Genomic DNA, 20,932 nt, shown 5'->3' with positions numbered 1-20,932 from the left:
AATTTACTGAAAGTGTAATTTTATAAGAGAAAAGTGTGAAAATGGATTTTTCATCCATTTCATCCAACAGCACTTCTAAGACAAGCACTTTTTAGAGGTCTGTTCCGGTGAGAAGTAGTTGCAGGCGGCACGTGTGTGTACTTACGTACACCGTATCTTGGTTTTATTTTGACACTGAGGTTTCTGTTTATAAATATCTAAAGGGCAGGTGTCAGGAGCATGGGGTCAGATTCTTCTCCACAGTGCCCAGTAACAGGACAAGGGGCAGCAGGTACAGGCTGGAGCAGAGGAAGTTCCACCTCAACATGAGAAAAAACATCTTCACTGTGAGGTTGATGGAGCACTGGAGCAAGCTGTCCAGAGAGGCTGTGAAGACTCCTTCTCTGGAGATATTCAAAGCCCACCTGGATATTTCCCAGTGCCGCCTGATCTAGGTTAACCTGCTTTAGCAGGTGTAGATGATCTCCAGAGGTCCCTTGAAACATCTGCCATTCTGCGATTCTCTATGTTTTAAAGTGGAGTTAATATTAACATGAGGGTCATTAGAAGGGAAAAGAGCAGGAGGTTTCAAGAAATGCTGAATGATCCCAGGATATTCATAGCTATAAACAAACATATTTATCACAAAGATCTGTATATGATTTTGGCAGTGGGTCAGAGATTTTGTTTAGAGATCTAACACAGGCCCTTTGCAGACCTGCCAGGTTTTGAGGTAAAGTCTCCTGCGTTATCTACACTATGTTTCAATAACGACAAGAATTGCAGGCAATATGCTGTAGATAAAATAATGTCACATCTGCAGCCACAAAACTCACTGGGACAATAATGTATCTTGAGGGCCATGTTAAACAGTTTTTCAGTACACCAAAATGCTTCCAAAGGCATTTTAGCCAGTAGCTACTGTTGGGGGTGGTGCTGTCCCCCTCTTGCTTTCCCTTTCCTCCCAGAGGCAGCTCGTTCCACTCTAAGAGCTGAACAGAAGCTACACCAGCACAAACACACTAGCTGCTGCAGATTTCCTTATAGAGAGGCATGGATTAACTGCACGCCAGCACTGACAAATCTCTTCAGCACAATCTATATTCTCAAGACTTATGGGAATACGCTATTTGGATGTGAAGAAATTCTTAAACAGGGAGAGGACACAGCTGGGACAGCTGATTTCAAATTATCAAAAAGATATCCCATACCATGTGATGTTGTTCTGATCTATAAAAGCTGCGAGAACAAAGAGGAAAGGGGAGACATTCATACTTACGGTGTTTCTTTTCCCCGGTAAGTACTATGTGTGATGGAGCCTTGCATTCCTGGAGATGGCTGACCACTTGCCTGCAGACAGAAAGCAGTGAATGAATTCCTCAATTTGCTTTGCTTACACATGCAGCTTCTGCTTTAGTTATCAAGCTGTCTTCATCTCAACCCACGAGGTTTCTTGCTTTTACCCTTCCAAGTCTTTCTCCTGTCCCACTGGAGGGAAGCAAGCAAGCGAATGTGTGGAGCTGAGCTGACGGCCACGTCTAACCCACAACGCTGCCTTATACAGTGCCAAGCTTGTTCTTGCACCGTGTGTTTCCCATTGCCTATAACTCCCTGTATAGGCCTTTCCATTTCTACTCACATTAGAAGAAAGTAAATGTCCACAAAGAAATTAAGAGGTTTTCTTGTTTGGTTTGCCTGTCAGCAGCTTCATGCAGAAATTAGGCAGCCATGGCACAAAAGGTCTTTCTGAGGAAAAAAATAAATAAAATAAATAAATGAAAACCCCAGAAACTAGAAATATGAGTAAACTGTTTGTTCCAGCACTGACAGAGTCACCAACAGAGTTCTGGAACAAGCTGCGTCGTTGAAGACATTCACAGACAATCTGGAAAACTGAAATAGAAGTAGAGTGAGAAAGTTTATTAATGACAAATACCTTTTTCAACATGGGAGCAACAAGGTTCTACTGTGAAAAAAACAGAAGAGTCTTATATCATGGAGTGGCTGGCAGACAAAAGTTGATGTAGATAAATATTAAATAATGCACAAGGCAAAAATAATTATAACTCCACACATAAAATGATGCATCTATGGGTCTTGGTAAATGCACAGCCCTCATATTTTTCTTTAAAATCTGAAGAAAGATTAATGAAACTATAAATAAGGAAATCTCACCGGTAAGAGTAAATAACTGTTTATTGACAGATCCTGACTGAAAAGACACTAGCACAAAAATAAAAACCAGAAACAGAGGAGACTGTTAATATTAAGTTAATTTTCGTTTGGTTCCACTTCTGCTAATATTTCTGTTCGGTTCCCACTACTGTTCACTTTAACTGAGAGCAGCTTCTGTCTAAAGGAAGGACTTAATAGCTACCAATAACCTGCCCAACATCATCTTATATCGAAGCTCTCTCGTCTGTTGTTGTGAAACACAAGTTGTCAGTAAAATGCAGTGAAATGAAAAACAATATGCTTGATGCCAACTCAAAGTTCAACATTTGCTTTAGTATCAAAGGAAATGGCATTCTTTCATGTAATAATTTTTTCAAGAAATGTTTCAGAATGCAGATGTGACAGAATAAACAAGATTTATTCTGTAAATTTATTCTGTAAATAAAAATACGCTTGAATTACTCCTATGGATATACTGAGCTTCCGTAAAAAAGGTTATAGCTAGGTTTAGAGAGTTGGATTTATTATTTCAATAAAAGCCTTACTAGCATATTAATTCTTTCAAGATTTTGCACACTATTTTGTGAAAAAAACCACGCTTGAATCTGGTGACCATGTGGCAGCTGCAAAAAACCCCAAATTTTGTCATTTTGATACTAATTTTCACGTGGTTTTATTTAAATTAAACATTTTTTTCCTAAGGAAGATAAGTCACAGCAATGCAGGATCCAGGAGGTCTTTTCCAAGCTGGGGATTCATGATCCTATGACTCCATTCTATGTTTAACTTTACTGTAAAGTAGCCTATGAGATTTTATGAGCACTTTGTTCATAAACCAAATTGTATGCGAAAAAAATTAGAAATGAATCTATTTCTTTTGGTTTTACAGAAGCTGTATTTTCTGTTTGCTGAAATCTAAGCCTGTTTTGTTCTTTTAATTTTTTCTCTGACTACAGTTGGAGGGGTACACGGAGCACTTGTTTCTTAGAAGCAGGTTTTTTGCTTTAAAGAGAGCTAAGCTCAGGTCTCTTCAGATTTTAGTCTGCTATTAAAGCCTATAAAGATGTTAAATATCTGAAGTGAAATTTTGAAATGGACAGTTTTCTTTGACAGTACAGGAATTTGAAGCCTAACGTTTGTCAATAAATAGCACATATCAAAACTACAAAGTTCCATAGATAGCTCATGACACAGAAGAAACAATATAGGACAATAAACTTCCAAGGAAAGCATTTGAAGTTCTGTACTTACACATACAACACTGTTCTGCAATCATCAACTCATCCAGCATCTCCAACAGTAAGAGGATCACAGCCTCTTTCCAGTTCAAAACCGTCAAAAGCAGCTTCATGACCTATTCAAATTAAATGTCGGTTATTTCCTAATATACCCACAGCTTACCTGATCTGCCCCAAGCTTAAAAGAAATTACTTGGTTACCATAAATCAAGTCACAGAGCACTCATCATTTCAATTAGTCTTATTTGGTTTGAGAAAGATACATAGAAAAAGCAGAAGTGGGGAAACTTTCTATAGTGTTTTTGAAGTATCATTTACTAAAGACACCTGTAACTGGTGATAATTGTTCTTGTCATTGAAAAGTTACTATAGACATCAGGAAAACTTTTTTTCCTTTTTTACTAGAGTAACTATACAAAAATCAGGCAGCACAATATCGGAAGTACAGGTAGTTAAAAGCTTGTCTCTTGAATTATAGAATAACAAGATGGCAGGTACGAACAATCAATTCCTAAGAAGGTGGAGAAGTGTCATGCACGGAAATACAGACGTAGAAATTTCCTTACAGAAATTACTAACCTTAAACTCTCATTTCACTCAATGTTTAATCATTAATTGGCCAGAAAATTGAAAAAAAAATAAAATTATTGTTTTTAGAAGTATTTATAATTTACTGAAAGTGTAATTTTATAAGAGAAAAGTGTGAAAATGGATTTTTCATCCATTTCATCCAACAGCACTTCTAAGACAAGCACTTTTTAGAGGTCTGTTCTGGTGAGAAGTAGTTGCAGGCGGCACGTGTGTGTACTTACGTACACCGTATCTTGGTTTTATTTTGACACTGAGGTTTCTGTTTATAAATATCTAAAGGGCAGGTGTCAGGAGCATGGGGTCAGATTCTTCTCCACAGTGCCCAGTAACAGGACAAGGGGCAGCAGGTACAGGCTGGAGCAGAGGAAGTTCCACCTCAACATGAGAAAAAACATCTTCACTGTGAGGTTGATGGAGCACTGGAGCAAGCTGTCCAGAGAGGCTGTGAAGACTCCTTCTCTGGAGATATTCAAAGCCCACCTGGATATTTCCCAGTGCCGCCTGATCTAGGTTAACCTGCTTTAGCAGGTGTAGATGATCTCCAGAGGTCCCTTGAAACACCTGCCATTCTGCGATTCTCTATGTTTTAAAGTGGAGTTAATATTAACATGAGGGTCATTAGAAGGGAAAAGAGCAGGAGGTTTCAAGAAATGCTGAATGATCCCAGGATATTCATAGCTATAAACAAACATATTTATCACAAAGATCTGTATATGATTTTGGCAGTGGGTCAGAGATTTTGTTTAGAGATCTAACACAGGCCCTTTGCAGACCTGCCAGGTTTTGAGGTAAAGTCTCCTGCGTTATCTACACTATGTTTCAATAACGACAAGAATTGCAGGCAATATGCTGCAGATAAAATAATGTCACATCTGCAGCCACAAAACTCACTGGGACAATAATGTGTCTTGAGGGCCATGTTAAACAGTTTTTCAGTACACCAAAATGCTTCCAAAGGCATTTTAGCCAGTAGCTACTGTTGGGGGTGGTGCTGTCCCCCTCTTGCTTTCCCTTTCCTCCCAGAGGCAGCTCGTTCCACTCTAAGAGCTGAACAGAAGCTACACCAGCACAAACACACTAGCTGCTGCAGATTTCCTTATAGAGAGGCATGGATTAACTGCACGCCAGCACTGACAAATCTCTTCAGCACAATCTATATTCTCAAGACTTATGGGAATACGCTATTTGGATGTGAAGAAATTCTTAAACAGGGAGAGGACACAGCTGGGACAGCTGATTTCAAATTATCAAAAAGATATCCCATACCATGTGATGTTGTTCTGATCTATAAAAGCTGCGAGAACAAAGAGGAAAGGGGAGACATTCATACTTACGGTGTTTCTTTTCCCCGGTAAGTACTATGTGTGATGGAGCCTTGCATTCCTGGAGATGGCTGACCACTTGCCTGCAGACAGAAAGCAGTGAATGAATTCCTCAATTTGCTTTGCTTACACATGCAGCTTCTGCTTTAGTTATCAAGCTGTCTTCATCTCAACCCACGAGGTTTCTTGCTTTTACCCTTCCAAGTCTTTCTCCTGTCCCACTGGAGGGAAGCAAGCAAGCGAATGTGTGGAGCTGAGCTGACGGCCATGTCTAACCCACAACGCTGCCTTATACAGTGCCAAGCTTGTTCTTGCACCGTGTGTTTCCCATTGCCTATAACTCCCTGTATAGGCCTTTCCATTTCTACTCACATTAGAAGAAAGTAAATGTCCACAAAGAAATTAAGAGGTTTTCTTGTTTGGTTTGCCTGTCAGCAGCTTCATGCAGAAATTAGGCAGCCATGGCACAAAAGGTCTTTCTGAGGAAAAAAATAAATAAAATAAATAAATGAAAACCCCAGAAACTAGAAATATGAGTAAACTGTTTGTTCCAGCACTGACAGAGTCACCAACAGAGTTCTGGAACAAGCTGCGTCGTTGAAGACATTCACAGACAATCTGGAAAACTGAAATAGAAGTAGAGTGAGAAAGTTTATGAATGACAAATACCTTTTTCAACATGGGAGCAACAAGGTTCTACTGTGAAAAAAACAGAAGAGTCTTATATCATGGAGTGGCTGGCAGACAAAAGTTGATGTAGATAAATATTAAATAACGCACAAGGCAAAAACAATTATAACTCCACACATAAAATGATGCATCTATGGGTCTTGGTAAATGCACAGCCCTCATATTTTTCTTTAAAATCTGAAGAAAGATTAATGAAACTATAAATAAGGAAATCTCACCGGTAAGAGTAAATAACTGTTTATTGACAGATCCTGACTGAAAAGACACTAGCACAAAAATAAAAACCAGAAACAGAGGAGACTGTTAATATTAAGTTAATTTTCGTTTGGTTCCACTTCTGCTAATATTTCTGTTCGGTTCCCACTACTGTTCACTTTAACTGAGAGCAGCTTCTGTCTAAAGGAAGGACTTAATAGCTACCAATAACCTGCCCAACATCATCTTATATCGAAGCTCTCTCGTCTGTTGTTGTGAAACACAAGTTGTCAGTAAAATGCAGTGAAATGAAAAACAATATGCTTGATGCCAACTCAAAGTTCAACATTTGCTTTAGTATCAAAGGAAACGGCATTCTTTCATGTAATAATTTTTTCAAGAAATGTTTCAGAATGCAGATGTGGCAGAATAAACAAGATTTATTCTGTAAATAAAAATACACTTGAATTACTCCTATGGATACACTGAGCTTCCATAAAAAGGTTATAGCTAGGTTTAGAGAGTTGGATTTATTATTTCAATAAAAGCCTTACTAGCATATTAATTCTTTCAACATTTTGCACACTATTTTGTGAAAAAAAACCACGCTTGAATCTGGTGACCATGTGGCAGCTGCAAAAAAACCCAAATTTTGTCATTTTGATACTAATTTTCACGTGGTTTTATTTAAATTAAACATTTTTTTCCTAAGGAAGATAAGTCACAGCAATGCAGGATCCAGGAGGTCTTTTCCAAGCTGGGGATTCATGATCCTATGACTCCATTCTATGTTTAACTTTACTGTAAAGTAGCCTATGAGATTTTACAAGCACTTTGTTCATAAACCAAATTGTATGCGAAAAAAATTTGAAATTAACCTATTTCTTTTGGTTTTACAGAAGCTGTATTTTCTGTTTGCTGAAATCTAAGCCTGTTTTGTTCTTTTAATTTTTTCTCTGACTACAGTTGGAGGGGTACACGGAGCACTTGTTTCTTAGAAGCAGGTTTTTTGCTTTAAAGAGAGCTAAGCTCAGGTCTCTTCAGATTTTAGTCTGCTATTAAAGCCTATAAAGATGTTAAATATCTGAAGTGAAATTTTGAAATGGACAGTTTTCTTTGACAGTACAGGAATTTGAAGCCTAACGTTTGTCAATAAATAGCACATATCAAAACTACAAAGTTCCATAGATAGCTCATGCCACAGAAGAAACAATATAGGACAATAAACTTCCAAGGAAAGCATTTGAAGTTCTGTACTTACACATACAACACTGTTCTGCAATCATCAACTCATCCAGCATCTCTAACAGTAAGAGTATCACAGCCTCTTTCCAGTTCAAAACCGTCAAAAGCAGCTTTATGACCTATTCAAATTAAATGTCAGTTATTTCCAGTTCAAACTCGTCAAAACCAAGCTAGAGACCTTCATAACTTTAATTCTGAACTTCACCAATGATACCACAACCCCCTAAGATGAAATACGTTGGTGCAGCAAATGAAAAATAAAGGTGTTTAAATTTATACTGAAATATGCACATTTACCTAGGGCACAATTTTCATTTTTCCACTGTGCGGAGACTGAAAGAGCATCCAAAACTGTGCTTTCGAGATAACACGCAAAATACTCTTTTCAAGGAGCCCTTCGTATGTTGGTGTGACATAGAAGGATGTACTAGCGAGCCAACACTAAATTCACAATAGCCTTTTCCTCCACTCCATTAAACCCATCCTCAGACTTATGAAATAGTCAGAATTTTTGTATTGTAACACAACAACACCATCCAACAGGAGGAAATCTGCCTATGGAAACAAAGGGTTTGAATTTGTTGTGGAGTACCATAAACGCATCAACTACTTCCATGGAAGTAAGGACCTGAGGAAGACACGGATGTCAATCAAGGATAAGATCTGAGCCACCACAAACTTTGACCCAGTCCAAGAAGCAGCAGGGTAACCTCATTAAAAAACAAAGAATTATATTCTTATATGCTACTTTGTAATAATGCTTTTTTAAAGCATATTGTAAGAATTAATTATCTTAGAAGAAATTATCTCAAAATCACTCGAGAAAACACTGTGCAAACTAAGTACCATTGCTGAAACAACACCAAACCTTGCTCTCCTATAGACGCAGGAGTTGAAAACCGGAGCCCTTGCACCTAGCAATATTGCCCTAAAATAGCGAAAGCAGCAGGAACTCCAGGGCAGTGAGTCGTATGCAAACCCCACAGCCTAGAGGATGAAGCAAACCAGCATGGGACTGAGGTGTGTTTAGAACATACTGAAGAGATTGTAACAGCAAGAAGGAGGCAAAGACAACAGATTAGTGAGACCTCGGCAGAGCAGCCCAAAGCAACCGGTCCTAAAAAGCTGAGAAACTGCACAGCAAAACAACTGAGCCAATGTAAGGTTACCAAGAATTACAGCATGTACCTGTCAGAGAGGCAGAAGAGCACCGTAACGTTGTATTTGCAAATGCTAAAAGTCTAATAAATGACTCAGTAGGATGCTGATCAGAAGCTGCCGTAGCGGGACCCAGAGGAAACAAATGTTAGAAGAAAATCAACTCTTCCAAACAAGCAGAGCATTAACCTTCGAACAGCCGAAGAAGCAAGCTTAACTTAGAGTTTTGTGCTGCTTAGAAAAAGTCAAATAAACGTTAGAAAAACATTTAACTAACAACAATCTTCATATGCTTGATTCAAACCTGGAACTACGGTCCTGCCCCGCCGGAGGCTGAAATGTGTTTTCAGTTTGAATTCACATTAAAAATCTCCCCCCATCAGCACCAGAATGCAAATCTGGAAAATGTTATGGACCTTTTTAAAAAAAACTTTAAAAAAATATTCTTTAAAGTATTCCAGCACGTCATGTTCCACATTTCATGCAAGGGCACCTTTTTGCTACACTATGTTATCTAAACCTCACTGAATGTTACATTAAGCGGGAACAGGGAACACTGTCTTACCTTGCACAATACTACGCATAAACTAATCTGATGAAGGACACAAGGTCACTACTAAAGTCAAAAATATTTAAAATACACAGTAACGACACTTCGTGAACTGTCTGCCTTCTCGGAAAAGAAAATCACACAGACCCATTTCAGCATTCCGATATTTTTTTTTCACATCTGAAGGGCAAAAAGGTAGGCTCCTCAATCTAATCTTAAAATCAGACACTCAACACACAGATCTGTTTTCAAGAGTTCTGTCACTCATAACTCCAACAGAAGTCACAGGTGAAAATCTGCACAACATTCAGCAAATCTTAACATCAAATCCTTATTTTGGAAACCTGGAAATCATTTTTGCAATTGATTTTCCTAAAGTTCACAGGTTTGTGAACTAGGTAGAAAGATACTTTTCTTTATAAAGAAGTAAGAAAAATGTTCTATTTCAGTCAGGTTGTCTCCAAAGTAAAAGTATTTTCCAACATATCTTTTAGTGTCCAAAAGGATGTGTTAAATATAGTTCCAGCTGTCTGGGGATAGAAGTCCCAGTATCAGATCTGTATCAACACCCACCGATGCAGATAATGTGGAGCTTACGTGAAAGCAACTTGAGGATACCGTAGGCCTTGAACAAAGCCAGTTTTAAGACTTCACACTCACAGTTGTCACGGGCCTAAACTCAACACCCATCCTTCCTAGATACATGACGTTTAGAAAAGAATCTTCCTTTGTTGCACCGCTAGACAAATCCATGTTTAATAAAAAGACAAATCATTCCCTATCGCCTGCTCTGCCCAGAACCGAAAGACTTAAAAGGTCCCAGTGTTGTTCTTACATGTAATTATCAACATGTTTGTCAGCAAATCTCTTTGCCTTCCACCTAGCTGGATGTAACAGTGTGTAATTTTTTTTCTGGATGAAAGCTCCAGGACATGTACTCACACCTCCGTTTGGAACACAACAGAAGAGTTTCTGTCTGGGCGTACAATTCCTTCAGTGTATTCTTGTGACTGATAGACTGTCAAGCTGTCACAGACTACTGCTTAAGAGCGCCTTTTCCCGTTCAGCGAGCAAAGTAGTAAGCTAATCCACACCAACCTCCTTGAGATCTACCCTACTAAAATCCTAAATCCATTGTGAAAGACATATTGTGTAGAATGAACAGAACTTGTGTGTTGTTGTAGTAGATTAAGATTTAGTGATTTTCAGAAATGAACTAAGTCTGAGTCTCCATAGAAAAAATACACGGTACAGTTTAATAAACAGCACTGCTCCATCAGCAGCACTTTGCTTATTATTAGGGTTAAACTTTCTTGCAATCAGCCAGGAGATTATTATCCTCATTTTATTATAAATATGAAAATCAGTGCTTAACTGAAATTCTTGAAAAAAGAAAGAAAAATTTAAAAAGAAAGATTAATGGAATATTTCTGAAAAAAGAAACCATTAAAATGTCAAGACTCTCTTACATTAGCAGTCATTTCACATATTTTTTTTTGTATACACAATTAAGTTTTTTCTTATAAAACTACACTGCATTTTGCAGAACCGAAGAGACTACATATTATTGAACATAAATTTGAGCTGATGCATTTGTCAAGCATTTTTTATATTTTAAATGCTAATCTCTATTTAAAAATTGAAAGTGATTTAATACTTTCTATAAAATATAATGTCTTTAAAGTCAAAGATCATTCACTGACAAATGGCCACTTCTAATTTCTATACTAAATGAATTATAACAGTTGAGTTTGGAACTAAATAATGACCTTTCTGTTCAGTGAAATCTTTCAGAACGCAGTAACCTTTGTGCTTTTGCGGTTGCTTTTTTTCTTGAATACATATATTTTCTCAGGCAATAAATCCTCTTTAAAACAGAGAGGACTTGATTTTGCAAAGAAAATATTGACATGTCAACAATAAGCTATGAAAGCACGCAGTAAAACAATCTTTCCTGCTGCTAAGCATTTGCATTAATTTATGGTGAGATAAAGTTAGATATTTTTCCTCAACTTTAATAAAGAATTCAGCCTTCCCAAAACTTGCGTAGGAAATACATTATGTACTTGTGAAAGTACATATAGATTGTATGTTCCTCAACTTACTCTAACTAATTTATTCAGCATTTCACTGCAGAAAAGTAAAATAAGTGGAAGATTTTTTTATTTCATTTTTTTTCCTACAGGTAGGGGTTGTCTCTGTCCTTTAGTGAGTAAATTCATTTTACAGAAACACAAGTAAAAATGCATCTCAATACACTGCACTCTAATAAGAATACTTGATCGCGCTTACTGGTTTATGTATAATTATTTATAGGTATGTATTTAGAATCATTATGGGAAAATAGTGTATTGATAAGAGAAGACAAGTAGGTAGAAAACACCTAACAAGATCAGACGACGTACTTAGACGTGTGGTTTTTATGCTAAGATGCAGTAAGTATTAAGATACAAATTGAAATATACACTATCAACTCATTTAGCAGTGTGAGACTCCAAATATGATTTTCTGTATTTCATTAAAAAATGTATTTATAACGTAGAAACTCTAAGACCTATTACACTGAGTGGTCATTTTCACAGATATTAAAAACTTATGGCTTCTTTCTAGTGCCCAATATCTTTTCTTAACATCTCTACTCTGGTAATTTTTTTATTTAAACGAACATACACACTTGCACGTATTTATACATTTACACAAATATCTATGAAATAATTTTAAGACAGATCCAAAACTGTACAAGTTGAATTGAGAAACATAGAAAAAGCGCACCTTCTCTGGGTCAGTTGGTGTAATGACCCACACACATTGTCTTCAACGTGTCTTCAACGTGTCTTGTGGGCGTTGTCTTCATACTGAACTGGATTAGTTTGGTGATGTAATAATCCCACTTGGTCCACATAAATTAGAGCCACATGCTCTAGCTAAAACGATAAACAATAGATAAGGTGGCTTTTGATCAGTTGCTCTCTTTAAATTAAACATTAAAAAAACTGTCATAGCATTAATAACAACTTGCTGTGAAATTCTTATTCTGCTGATACATTCTATAGCAATCTGCCTTTGAAGACGTTTCAGCTGGTCAAAAAAATCCTGAAAAATTTCCTACAGAGAAAGGAAGCCAGGACTTTTCAATTAATCAGCCCAACATTTATATTACTGTATTCTTACTTTATGTAAATTCATTTCTAAGGATTATCATATCAATATTCTGTTTAGAAAGAGATTTATCCTCTCTAAGGGGATGGAATGAGCCTTCTTTGTATGAATGCAGGAAGGTTTGGTGCGTGTTCTCTTTCACTTCTCCATGGTTTGAAGGAAAACAAAAACGTATCACAGCATTTGACTCTTTGTAACAGCATATACTTAATCTAAACTTCCTAAACTTTAAATTCTGCGGCACCTTAGCACTTAAAACTGAGGAAATAAAATCAGGGGGAAAAAAAAAGACATCGAGTGGCTCTAGGCAGTAGCCTTACTTTTGTAAAGCACAAATTTAAATGTGAAACCATCACAATCCCTTTGGCACACTTAGCAAACCTAGATAATTAATTTCAGAAATAAATTACTTTAAAAGTTATGTTCCAAAGAACATCTAGATTTCCTAAAATATTCAAACTTCTCAAAATATCTGAAAGTGTTCTAAAAAAATACTTAGACATATCATTTCCAGGCACATCAAATAGGGTTACAAAACTTGAAACATTCTAAAATTCCATCTCTAGTGTACGGCACTACAGCTCTTTGGCACCATGCTAAAACAGAGAGTCTAGATCATACCGTTTATAAGTATTTAAATACTCTAAGTCTTCAAATATCTGAATCTCAAAACTTATCTATGTAACTTCCATTAACTTTCACATAACCTAGATCCTCCACTTGCTCAATTTTCAGTACGGGCAAGAGGAATGAATATATTCCTTAAAAACTTGGTCATTCTTTTTTTGGAATATTGAAATACCAAACAGACACCTGGCACTCTGGGAAACCTTACTTTTCATCTTTGTCTGTGACTGCCTCCTTTCTGAAGAGGCATGTTTTTACTTCACAGAAAAAGACTAACAAGAGTGAGCAGTGGAGTCGCATGGACACGTTATTCTGCAGTAGCATGAAACCAAATACTGAGAAGGTATATTTCCATTTTTCGCTTACATACACTGCGCTCAAGAGACACTTATGAATCACAGCTGATTTGCTGCTCTGGAAAGTGTAGGAGGTCTAGATTTTACTTATTTATCTTTTACTATGTTTTAGATTCTACAGTCTTTATATGATACGCCTATGTAATATTACTCATGTTACATACAGTTTGCAGTAAACTACCCAAGAGCTGTATTTATGTCATTTTATTAGACTTGACTGTAATGGAGTTATATTTCTTCATAGCAGTCTATATGTGTTGTGGTTTACATTTGTAACTAGGAAAGTGCTGAGAACACACCAGGATTTTGGATATTGCTAAACATTGCTTGCACAACATCAAGGGCTTTTCTGGATCTCACACTGCCCCGACGGCCAGTAGGCTGGGAGTGGGCAAGAAGATGGGAGAGAACACAGCTGGGAGAGCTGGTACCCAGTGACTGAAGGGATGTCCCACACCATAGAACAACAGGGTCAGCAATAAGAGTTCAGGAAAAGAAGCAGGAAGTGGGAATGTTCATTGTTACAGGTTTGTCTTCCCACGGAACCACCCCTTGTGCTGAGGCCCTGCTTCCCAGGAGATGGCTAAATATAAAATCCTTATTTTGCTTTGGTTGCTTGCACAGATTTTCTTGGCGTATTAAACGGTCTTGATGTCCATCTATGAATTTTCAGCTTCTCCTCTGCCAGTTCTCTCCCCCATCCTTCTGGGGGCAAGAGAGTGAGGGGCTGAGTAGACATTTAAATGTCATTTGGGATCAACCCACTCCCGCTGCTTATATTCTTTAATGAAGAAATCGTTATTTACAAGTATATTACATTTGTCATTATAGAAGATGAAAAATCTTATTCTGGCAACAGGAAAAATTGTTTTTCTTTCGGTATGATGAAATAACTACGTAAAGAACATTTTTTTATAAGTATATGAGTTTTATATAAGTGCAGTTATGCTTTAGCTCATTCCTGAACTAGCAAAAGCTTTGGTTCAGGTGTTGCGATTCCTTCCCTCCACAGTCTATCATCTGCTGCCCTGGTAACTGCCATTCAGCATAGGAGCTTGTGAGTATAAGAAATATTTCTTTCATCTATCTCAAAATGAAAAATAAAGTATATAAACAAAATTTGTATGCATTTTTTTGTTGGTTTTTTTTCTTTGGGATGTTTATGTTTTCATTTGCTTGGTTGGTCGGTTGTTTTTTGTAATTAATGGTGGTGGGTTTACTTTTTTTCTAGTGCCTGTCCTGGCTAGATCATCTGGTTCTAGGAGGGCATAAGGCAAGCACTTTTCTAGAATCAAGAATGCCATTAATATGTACAATCCAAATCTGCAACTCAATTTTTCTACTAAGAAAAAGGAAAACTTCTGTACATAGATAGATACTCTTTATTTTTCCTATGTACTTCAGCTTTGGACCACTTTGACAGGATTTACATATTTTTCTCTGCTTTTATTTTAGACTGTAGGTTGTAATGCAAAGAAACCAACCAAACAAATAAAAAGCCACCTTCCCCTCTCCTCCATAAAAGCAAAGGGAGGAACTTATTCATTAGTTCAGAGCATAATGAGAAAACAATCAGAAAAGAAGACAGAAGGTTAGGTAATAACCTATTGCACAAAACAGAACTAGAAGAGAATTCACCATACAATGAGGAATATGGACATATCTGGAACTGATAGAAATGCAATATGATTGTGAGGAGGTCTTCTTTAGGAATTTAATTAGAAAAAATTAACTGAAACCTAGGTAACTAGTTCCTCTTAAAACATGCTTAACATGATAAAAAGAAGAAAAGCTGTTAAAAGGAAATGAGCTCCCTGAATTGATACTGTTTCTGCATCTTTACTTGCATGCTTCAAACTACAAAAAGATGTTTGGATATACATAATCACTTATAGGCACACACATATATAGGGTATATACTTTTTTTCCATGGCTTTAAATAGAATTTCATTGTATTTTGAAGCAGAAATTATAAGTTACCCTTTTAAACTTCAGGAAAAAATTCAAGGAATAACACCTACCTCTGCAAATTGGCCCGTGGTCACTCCAGGCAGCCAGCATATCTGTCAGCGTATCTCTGACAAGTGATTCTTTTACAACCTTACAACACATAATCGTCTTCACATGGGAGATGTACGCTTGCATCTCTGACAAGTGATTCTTTTACAACCTTGATACACATAATTGTCTTCACATGGGAGATGTACGCTTGCACCCACCCTAGGAGAAAAATGAGAGGAAGGAGAGAAGAATTATAACATACTTTAAATAGCTCTCCGCCAATATAAACGTAAATGTCACCAAATGACAATATTTCTAGGTCCAAACAAAAAAATTAAGAGTGAGAAATTCTGCTCCATCATTACTATATTCATAAGAAACAATTGACACTATAAAGAAAAGGTCTACCATTTAGTTTGTCCACCTTTTAAAGAAGTAAAACCAGGAATACAAAGCAACAGCGATACTAAGTTTCATCCTTCAAACTATGACCTCAATAAACGCATGTTGCGACACACTTTTTAAGAGAATATAAAACCACTATTCTTTCAGGCAACAAAATTTACTTCATGACTAATTTCAATCCCTCCCTAAAGGCCTAACTGAGAAAATAACTAGTTAAATACTGTAATTTGCCCACATGTACAAGTAAGAAATATTAATTTCAGTAAATTGTAATAATTCATTAAATCATAGAATCACAGCATCACCAGGTTGGAAAGGACCCACCGGATCATCGAGTCCAACCATTCCCATCAAACACTAAACCTTGACCCTCAGCACCTCGTCCACCCGTCCCTTAAACCCCTCCAGAGAAGGGGACTCAACCCCCTCCCTGGGCAGCCTCTGCCAGGGACCAATCACCCTTTCTGTGAAAAATTTTTTCCTAATGTTCAGCCTAAATATTCCTGACCTTTTTGAAATCACATGCTAAATTATAACTATTATTAGAATGGAGATTGAGTGTTACACTTATAACTTTGAAATGTGTCTCTTTCAAATGATTTGTAAACTTTTTTTTAAATGATAATTTTTTTCTGAACAACGTTGACCAATACTTATGAGGAATTACAAAAAAAGCATGTGGTTACTGTGCATCTTAAAAAGAGCTTTTCTAAATAGTACTTACATTCTGCTTCCATTTCTTATTAGTGACATTCTTTGTTCCCCATCATAATAAACTGATTTTGTTGTAAGATTACTTGCATTTTTAAATCTGTGTCCCCTCGAGGAGCCAAGCATGGAGCCCAGATGAGCTCAGCTAACGCAGGGGTCGCCACCGCCGTGGGTGAGAGTCCTCTTTGTTGGTAACGTGCATCTCAGTGACGGAGGCTGACAGTGCTGGCTCTTCCCCATCACAGCCACCTTTCTGCCTGGGTGCTGTCAGGTGCCTTAGCTAACGGCAACGAGAGTTACTGCCTCCATAACCAGGAAACCACCACCCCTCCTTAACCACTACTGCATAGCCTAAAGAGGAAAATTGTGTGCCTACTACCCATCCAAATAAAGTATCTGAAAAACAACTAAAAGCCTTATCAGTCACCTTGAAGTGATCACAGCACTGCTCTCATTGTGCAGCTCTCACAGTAGCTGCTGGTGGATGATCTCCCATACCATTCTCTTTCGAAAGTACGGCATGTGACTCTGGAAAGAAAAGGAAATACTTTTTAAACATGAAGCCGAGGCACAAAATAGGCACAAACATCTAAGAGCGGGAAACCCACTTCTCCAGAAGACATAAGGGCCAGGTATCCCAAACCCACCGGCTGCAGCATCGCATGCAGGGAAGTAGGAAGCAGAAACCAGATGTAAGGATGGAGAACACAGCTCTGCCCTTCTGAGGCCACTGTGAAGCTCCAACCCCACCAGCTACGCACCAACCCCAGAGCGAGGGATAGAACCTTCATCCCTGCTCCAGGCACAATCAGCAGCTGCTGCGGAACTCGGACCCGATGGAATGGCAGGAAGATGCCAGGGGAGTGTGAGGTTGGGCACAAGGAGAAGGTTCTTCCCCCAGAGCGTGGTGGAGCCCTGGAACAGCTCCCAGGGAAGCAGTCACAGCCTGACAATGTTCCAGAAGAGTGTGGCCAATACCCTCAGCCCCACGGTGGGAATGTTGGGGTGTCCTGTGCAGGGACGGGACTTGGACTCAAGAAGCCTTGTGGGTCCCTTCCAGCTCAGGACAGTCTAGGATTCTGTAACTTTCCCTGGCTCTTGTATCTGAGGAAAAACGTCTGGAGCCAGTTTTAACTCCCACTCACCTGGGTAAATGTTAATGGTTGGTGTCTAGCAATATAGTCTGCGTACTTGCAGACAAAAACTCCACAGTCACTTCCGTTCTGCTGCTGTGGGATTTCCTAAGGAATGCAAAGAAGCAGAATTTTCCAATACCATAAAAGAGAGGCAGTTTGGAAGCAGCACATGTTACCCATCCTAACAGACACTCGGCACAATCCATTCACCATCACACAACTCAAGGAACAGACCTGAATGACCACACATCATCTCTTCACTCCCTTCACCTGGGTGTTACAATCCAAGTCCTTGGCAGGATGAGAAGGGAGAGCAGCCTCCTAAGAGAGACGCCCTCCCTGCGAGGTTTACTTGTGGTTCTGGTTCTTAAATTGAGTCTTTAGGCAGTGCTCTTTCCTACTAACTCATAATCATCAAATGGTTTGGGTTGGGAGGGGCCTCAAAGCCTATCCAGTCCCACCCCTGCCATGGGCAGGGACACCTCCCACTGGACCAGGGGCTCCAAGCCCCATCCAGCCTGGCCTTGAACACCCCCAGGGATGGAGCAGCCGCCACTGCCCTGGGCAGCCTGGGCCAGGGCCTCACTGCCCTCATCGTGAGGAATTTGGATTGGACATTAGGACAAAAATCTTCCCCCTTCCAATTTAAAGCCACGCCCCCCCCCCCGCCCTTGCCCTATCACTCCATGCCCTTGGTAAGCTCCTCCCCAGCTTTGCTGGAGCCCAACTCAGGGAAACACCCACTTAACCCTCTGCTTTGTCACACACCAGGACTTGTGCTCCCAACAAGAATAATTATCCCAAATTCCAAACCCATTTCCAAAGCCTGTGTCCTCCAACAAGAGCTAAACAGATTAAGTTTGTCTTGGGAAGTGGGGGCAAAGTCAGATTCACCTGAACATGGCAGACTAAATAGAAAAAATGAAGCATGCAGCCAGCAAGGAGAGGTCATGCTGAAAGATTTCAACACAGCATGGTTAAGACCAGGTTGGATGGTGCTTTGAGTAAGCTGGTGGGGAAGGTGTCCCTGCCCCTGGGAGGGGCTGGAACTGGATGGGATTTAAGGTCTCTCCTGATCCAAACCAGTCTGCCATTCCACGGTTTCCTGGGTCAGCTGCGGTCTAAGGTGGCACCATAAGAACATGAGATGCTTACGGCTCTTTTCTAAAAGCTTGGACTTAGAGAGTGTCAAGACCTCTAAAGAGAAGGAGTTGAGAGTTCACATTTCGCATCCCAGTAGTGCTCACGTACATTTGATCTCATACTGTGAATTGTCCAGTCGGAACAATCTAGTTGATGTTGCCTTTTCTCCTGGCTCTCTGCTTTCAGGTATTTCCTGTTGAAAACAAATCAAAATCACTCTTTGCCTCTAAAACATAGGTCAACAAAGCAGAGCTGCTGTAGGATCACGGGGAGCTGAGCAGCAGGCCAGCAAAGCATCAGAGCATCCTCACAGCAGCTGATTTAAGGCTTTCAGAGGAAAAATCCAAGTCTTAAATTTACAGACGCAATGAGAGGCTGTGAGGTAACGTTTACAGGTCAGGAATGAGACCAGCAATTCCAACAGAGGCTTCCACAAAAGCGTAAGCTCGCTCCTTAAAGCCTGGGTGTTTCATCCCTAGCGGGGGCGGTACAGGTGGCACCAGGCTACCGTGTATTTGGCAGCGAGGCTCTGTGTGTGTGTGTGGTGGAAAGGTGGCAGAGCCCAGGTACCCAAGGCCCTGACTGGAGGGGACTGTGTGAAACGATTAAGTAGCCAATGTCACACAACTCACAGCAAGGCAAAGATTCCTGCTTCGTTATCTAAAAGAAACGTGGAAACTTGCAGTTGTGTCCCAGGGACAAGTTTGGACAAGGTCCAAAAGCCTTCTCATAATTCACAACATGAGAGCAGCGCCCAAGTGTTTACTTACAACAGAGTTTCACAGATCTTGTCCCCACTTTTCACTGCCATGGAATTGTAGTATTTGATAGTCCTCTCTCTCATGTCAATGACCTGTGATTACAAGGGGTCTGTCAGACAAAGCACAAACTTCTCTGCACAAACATCAAAATCGATACAGCTTTTCTCACCAGTTTTCTCTCCCCATCCAGTTCCAAACAAAAAGCCAGTTTGACTCACCACCAGAGTCCAATGGTTTATCACGTGGACAGGGACTAAGACAATGTCCTGCTTGAAGAGATCCACCTGTCTTGTCCATCTCTTCACCGCTGTGTAGCCACCAGAAGTTAGTTTTAGATAGAAGAAACTAGTAACAGCATGAACTGCTGGATATTCTTTCTTCTTAGCTCTTTCCATTAAAAGATTCATGTAGAAATTAATTATCTGTACCATAAAGAGTAAGCTTGAGATGTAAAACAAGACACTAGATTACCAAAAGAATGACACAGCAACAAGGGTCATGAGGCTTCTCGCCGAACAAGGATATCGTCATGCCGCGGCCAGTTTTACCTCATCATTGAGCCAGCAGCCTTCCTTCAGTGTGCAGATATCACCTCGAGTCACGTTCATTTTGAAGGCATTGCTAAGGACCTCATTCGGATCCCCGTGGCGAAATGCGGCCTCGACCTCTCTCTCCATGGCCTAAAACAAACAATTAAATAGGGAAGGACTCATGAAATGGAGTAATGAGCACGCTAACAAGCTTTCAGCTGCAAGAAAGCCTGCAATGAAGCTCAGGTACCAGCTTTTTGCCAAGTTAGTAACAGCACTTCATTGTTGGTTCAGCACCCCGACTTTCAACTTCACAGCCCAGCTTTGCCCCAGTTTCTTTTCACAAAAGGAAGCCGATAGCCAACATGCGGACACCAAACACACTAAAGCAGCTGAAAAATTAACAGAAGTAGAGCAAAACCCTTTGCCATGTATTGCTGCAGCCCTTGCCATACTGAGGGTTAAGTAAGGGAAACTGAGGCACCTACACTGGAGTCAGGCAACCACCAGTCCAGGCTCTGCCTCTGACTGGCTCCAAGACCGATGTTGCCATCTAAGTCTGCGTAAGGAATGCAAATAAACCACTAGGTCCCCTTCTTGGTTGAATCTGGGCTGGAAAATTAAGCACAGCACCTGGTTTTCCTTCTACTGAGCAGACTCTGTAAACCCTTGGAAAGGACAAGTTAGCCTCTGCCTTTCTCCTCAACAGGCAAAACCAGACGTGGTCAATTAGATCAGTACGACCGTGACTCCAAAGAATAAAAGCAGCCAAAATTCAGGTGAGCAGGGGAACCTGGACTCCCACTCCCCGTTGAACAGTGTAACTAAGTTAACTCCTCCAGCCACTGCAACGCTCAGCATGCACACAGGGCTCTGTGGGGTCCTGAGGGCCCACGTGCAGCTCTGTGGGACCGTGAGGATGCAGACAAGGTGCTCAGCTGCCCCCCAAGCAATGCAGCG

The sequence above is a fragment of the Phaenicophaeus curvirostris genome, chromosome 18 (genome assembly GCF_032191515.1).
Source record: "Phaenicophaeus curvirostris isolate KB17595 chromosome 18, BPBGC_Pcur_1.0, whole genome shotgun sequence".
NCBI classification, from domain to species: Eukaryota; Metazoa; Chordata; class Aves; order Cuculiformes; family Cuculidae; genus Phaenicophaeus; species Phaenicophaeus curvirostris.
This window is presented reverse-complemented; position numbering follows the sequence as displayed.